Consider the following 5,987-nt stretch of genomic DNA (forward strand, 5'->3'; position numbering starts at 1 on the left):
ACCAATAGAATGACATATGAATAAAGTTGCATCACCAAAGGTTGAACGGATCACTGTATAGGTCCTTCTATTGGTTCTGTTTGTTGCTTGTCGTTAGAATTCATGTTGGGTTTTCATTAGGGGCTGTTTGGAGGGCACTGACATGAATACAGTCATCAATTACAACTACAGGATACCAATCATATTCATAAGCAGAGCTATGATTTTATGATGGTCGATCTTCTTTAAAATGATGATGATGATGGATCAATGATAATGCGACAGTACATGACATCATTACAACACCCATACTACAACTGCAATGAAATTAAGTGAAAGTTATGTTTTGCAAGAACCTGTACCAGCCCCAGTGTTATGCAGAAGATAGTAATGTTGTAAAGAGGAGTTCAGTAATGAAGACTGTGAAGTGGAGTGAGCCCTGGTTTTGTAGGCCTGGGGAAGAAGATCAAGATAAGAAAATCAGAGTGTTACCTTCCTCAAGCCACATTCTAGGATGTGTTTCAAGGTTCACGTTCTTCATAGTAGCATTAATATTGAACAAATAACAAGAGAAACTACAGGTCAATTTGTTTTCTTTCTATTGAAAGTTGCAGCTTTAGAGGTGGTACGAAGGACTTCTGAAGCAAAATTTCCAGTAGTATGGAGGGGTATACAAGGACTTGGATTACTTAAATGCCCACCTTTTAGCTGTTTGCAGAGGTAGACTCCATTCAGACTTCTTGCTAAGAGCACACAGGAATTCTCAAGGCCAGTGTTGTTTTTTTTCAATTGCTACCACATTTCTGGGTCAGTCCAAGGATTGTGACTTGTCTGCAGATTCTCAAGCAAATCATTTACCAACTACAGATTCATTTGCTACGGAACAAATAGAGGTTGTTAACAGCAGTTTCGTAGCGCGCTACGAAACTGCTGTAGATGACTGTTTTGTAAGAAAACGATGAAGTTGATGCTGAGGTCAGCAAATTTTGAAAGGAATGCCTCGAGGGCAGGAAAGAGATCATACAAGGCTATCTAAGCATTCAAAGAATGACAGGTGTAAGTGTTGGAGAAAAAGGTGAAATATTTTGTTTTTTGCTAAAGTCTTCCTAAAGCTACTTTATGACCGAATTATTAGGGTTCTGGTAGGGTTACCGGAATTTTGGGTTGAACACCTGTTCAGTTCACAAAGCATCCAGATCATAAGGCATATGGTGTTATGCGTGGTTATTAAAGGTATTAAATAGCTTGAAGCATGTTCTTTTGGAAATGAAGACTGATGGAAGGCAAGGACCGTGAAAACAGGGCACACATCTTCACCAACTAATGAATCATCTGCACAGCTAGAATCCAAGGCAGCTCGTTCAGTGAATGCCTCTTCAAGATACCTCAACCGAAACAGAAAGAGGACATGTGGCAGCATTCACAAAAGCATCATGCATACGAGGAGATAGAGTTAGAATTTCAATGTGATTAGGACTCTATGTATTTACAGTGCAATACCTTTGTATTTAATAAGTTTGTTTAGATATAGATAAGGCAATTAATGATAGGATTTCGAGCTCCCCTCATGCTGGAGGAGGAGTCTCAAGTAGTTGTAATTTTGTTTTCCTATATATAGGAAAAACTCTGATGTAAAAAAGGTTGGAGATTTATGAAAAAACAGAGTTTTTATCAGCTCATGTAAAAGACTTTGACAGTAATATAAAGATTACTTTTTCTTCCCAAGATTCATCATGTGTTCAATGCTCAGAATATGTGTGGTTTTGTCATTATCCTTTATATATTTTACAGCTCACTAAATGTGCAATCACTCTGAATTCACCTAGTGCTCAGACTTCCTGTGTATATTTATGAGTTGTGTTTCTTTTTGAGAAATGTTTTGAGTGTTAAACATTATATGCCTTGGCTTCCATGATTGAGTGATTAATAGTTTACTGCAGAAGTGTTTGACTCCATGAGCCCAATGGAAGAAGTGTTATTTTGTTGTTCCAACCAGCTTTATTTTCATGAACTGTATGAAGAGTTAGCCATCTGTTCTTGTAATTGATTCTTATCAAAAATCTGTGAGAGAGCCCTCTCTGACTAAGGAGGCTAAGCCTTAGTCTAAAGCCTGGTTTGAAATAGTTGCATGAGATCTTGCTAAGTAGCAGCCCTTAGTACACGATTTTGTGATAACATTTTGGTGCGTCTGCCGGGAGTCTGATGATTACTTATTCCCGAAGTTTGAGGCTGAACTTCTGAAGGTAGCAGGAGCTCAGACATCAATTTGAGGCTGCAAAACTACCTTGGCGACTCCACACAGCAAATAACAAATTAGAAGGTGACTCCACTGCTAGAAGATCAGTAGCTTGATGAAGTCTCAAGATGGATTCTACTGCAAGAATGAATGCCAGGTATGCTCCTATGGATCGGTCTCATATCCCTGGTTTTCCAAATCCTATGCCAAAGGTTGATTGGTTAGATGATCTTCCAATATTCAAAGATGAAAAGAAGGACAATGCTGCTCTTCATTTGGTTAGGTTTCATATGCATGTACGCAGTCTTAAGGTTCACTTTCCTGAGGATTGTCTCATGAGGATGTTTATGGCCACTTTAGAAGGAAAAGCATGGTCTTGGTATAAAAGTCTGGAAAATGGTTCAATCTATTCGCTTGCTAGTTTTCATGATGTGTTCTGTGAAGTGTATAAAGAATGTTATCCTTCTTTGTTGTTGCTCAAAGATTGTTGTGGGCATTCTTTAGATCTTATTCAGTACTTGGAGGATTGTTATGGTGATGATGAATTTATGGATGAAGAAATTTTAGAGGCTCTCCATAACAATGCATTCCAGCACCAAGGAGAGGGTATAACATCTCATGAAACGCAGCATGAGGAGCAGCAGGGGTTTAGTTATGAAACCCATGTTTCATCCTTTGATATTGATGTAGAGATGCAGCAGATTGGTCCGGCTTCAGATCATGATGAAGATGAAATTGATTGCACCCAGCAAGAAGAAATATTGGAGGAAATTTTCTATGACCCTCAGGCAGAGGAAAAGCTTGCTCAATTTTGTAATTCCTTGCAGCAGCTTACTTCAAATAATGATCATAGTAGTGAGGAAAATTACATTGTTTGTGAGCATCATTCAGAAAGGCAGTTGGATAGCATATCAAATAAATTTGGTGTGGCTGAAGATAAGTTGTCTAAAGATACAGAAAGTTTTGAGAATCAGCAAACTAACCATGTGTTTTTTGACCCTATAGCTGAATACATGGAAAAGATTTACTGTTCAGGCGGCTTCCAGTTATATTTTCATGTTGAAGAACAGTTACACCTCATGCTGCCTCGGTTACTTCAGTATCTGATTTATTTTTGTTTCAAGCACAGCCAAAGGACTCAAATGTCAGATAAGATAAATGATTGGCTACATTGGAAATATCATGTTGCTTGAGCTACAAGTGGAGCTTGCAGCTGATAGGGTAGGTAGGTATAGGTAAATGCAAATAAGCTCAAGGTCAACTGAGCATTTTTCAGTAGATGTAGTTTTCTTTCTCCTACAGTCATGCTTGTCAAGCAAATTTCTGTTTGTTATAAATGGATAAGGCATTGGACCTGCGAGTTCTTAGTGTACCACAAGGGCACACTATCCCAAGTGGAGCCGCTGTTATCACTGAAAAGTCTGTTGCCAAAAAATTTTAGCCTAGCTTAAAGACAGGGTGTTTTCGCAGCGCATAAATCCGTTAGCAGTTTCGCAGCGCCATCTGTTTTAGTGATTTCGTAGCGAAAACACTGACCTTGCACTGGCTGCGCTGCGAAATTGGGAAATGACAGATATTTAAGGTGAATTGATGGAAACACTGCAGGAAACGAGGTTTATCAAACTGTTATATGTGGGCCTGTACTCCATTGAAGGAAGAGGATGATATGGTTCGTTTGCAATATGCATATTCTCATTGTTGTCACTTCATTGTTTCTGGCAAACGCTGGGGCTATAGCTTATGAGATTTCTGATTATATTGTCACTTCATACTGAGGAGATCATGGGACCTGTATTATTCCTTGCAGACTTGCCGTTGTCTGCATATGCTTTGAAGGGGAACATTCCAGTGGTAGTTTTACTTTGCGCTCACAGCTGTTGTGGCAGGTTCTCATGATCACCAACGGAGGTCCATCAAAACTCTGTTTCATACCCAAGTCTCAAAATCGTGGTCCTTTTTGAAACCAATGCTCGATCAGAATCGGTTTATGAGAAGGTTGTCTTTGCAGCTCTTTATGACACATGGCAAGTTTCTGAGGGAGGATATATTGCTAATGTACATGTGCTGAGTGTTAATTAACTATTAGAATCGACTCTGGACACGGCATGTGGCAAGTAGTATATTCACCTCGACTACTCATGTACCTTACACCCAAATGACAAGCCAGCGTGAAGCTCTTGTAACTTTCCTTTTTCTCTTTTACCAACGATTACACTTGTCAGGCTACATATTATCCTCGCCATCCTTTCAGTGTGTTGTATGCTACCCGAATTCTTCAAAATCCAACTGGAATTGAAAACCGACTTCAAAGAAGAAATCCAGAAACTAGGGCTCAACCGAGACTCTAGAGCGTTCACAGGCTTGAATCACTGTTTCGTGCATCAGTTGGAATTCTTTCTGGCATTTCGTGTGGAAGTTTTCTTCACTGCATTCGATTTCTTTGTTCGTTGTGATCGCAACAGAAGAAGAATGGGGAAGCAGAGACTGGTGATCCATCAAAGTTACATCAAGAAAGCGGAGAAGCGGGAGAAGGGGCATGTCATAGTTCAGCAGAGTCTCGAGGAACTTGTCGAGGATATGACCAAATTTCAGGACTTTGTGCACAGGAGAAAAGGGCATTGGCCCTCATACCGGCGCCCCCCTGCATTACAAAGGTTTTCCTTTCCATAGAGTTATCAAAGGTTTTATAATACAAGGTGGAGACATCTCAGCTCAAAATGGTACAGGGGGTGAATCAATATATGGATTAAAGTTTGATGATGAAAAATTTCAACTGAAACATGAGCGCAGAGGAATGTTGTCAATGGCAAACTCTAGACCTAATACAAATGTCTCTCAATTTTTCATCACAACAACAAGGACCTCCCATCTGGATGGAAAGCGTGTTGTCTTTGGGAAGGTAATTAAAGGCATGGGAGTTGTGCGTGGCAATGAGCATACTCCCACAGAAAGTAGTGACCGCCCTTCTCTAGATGTTGTAATTTCAGATTGTGGGGAGATCCCAGAAGGATCAGATGATGGAATAGCTAATTTCTTCAAAGATGGAGATTTGTATCCAGACTGGCCAGCTGATCTTGATGAGAAATCTGCAGAAATTTCATGGTGGATGAATGCAGTAGATTCTGCGAAATGTTTTGGGAATGAAAATTACAAGAAAGGGGATTATAAGATGGCTTTAAGAAAATACAGAAAGGCATTGCGCTATCTTGACATTTGCTGGGAGAAAGAAGGCCGTGATGAAGTTGATATAAATGATGAAGTGCACTACCTGATTCGAGATCTGGTGATGCATATGCATGAACAGGAGCAAGACCTAAAGAATAACATTATTGGTTTTCTTACCAACATATCGGTCCCTGGAGCAGCAATGACTGTTTGAACCAATAGAATGACATATGAATAAAGTTGCATCACCAAAGGTTGAACGGATCACTATATAGGTCCTTCTATTGGTTCTGTTTGTTGCTTGTCGTTAGAATTCATGTTGGGTTTTCATTAGGGGCTGTTTGGAGGGCACTGACATGAATACAGTCATCAATTACAACTACAGGATACCAATCATATTCATAAGCAGAGCTATGATTTTATGATGTTCGATCTTCTTTAAAATGATGATGATGATGGATCAATGACTATGCGGCAGTACATGACATCATTACAACACCCATACTACAACTGCAATGAAATTAAGTGAAAGTTATGTTTTGCAAGAACCTGTACCAGCCCCAGTGTTATGCAGAATATAGTAATATTGTAAAGAGGAGGTTCAGTA

The 5,987-nt window shown here is 39.6% G+C and overlaps 1 pseudogene; it reads left to right on the forward strand.

The window, feature by feature from the left end:
• Nucleotides 1-4,802: 4,802 nt before the first annotated feature.
• LOC149230094 (peptidyl-prolyl cis-trans isomerase CYP40 pseudogene) lies at nucleotides 4,803-5,594 on the forward strand (annotated as a pseudogene).
• The last annotated feature ends 393 nt before the right edge of the window (nucleotides 5,595-5,987 follow it).

The sequence above is a fragment of the Pinus tabuliformis genome, chromosome J (genome assembly GCF_031772625.1).
Source record: "Pinus tabuliformis cultivar Carrire ecotype Pingquan chromosome J, CPIR1, whole genome shotgun sequence".
Classification (NCBI taxonomy): domain Eukaryota; kingdom Viridiplantae; phylum Streptophyta; class Pinopsida; order Pinales; family Pinaceae; genus Pinus; species Pinus tabuliformis.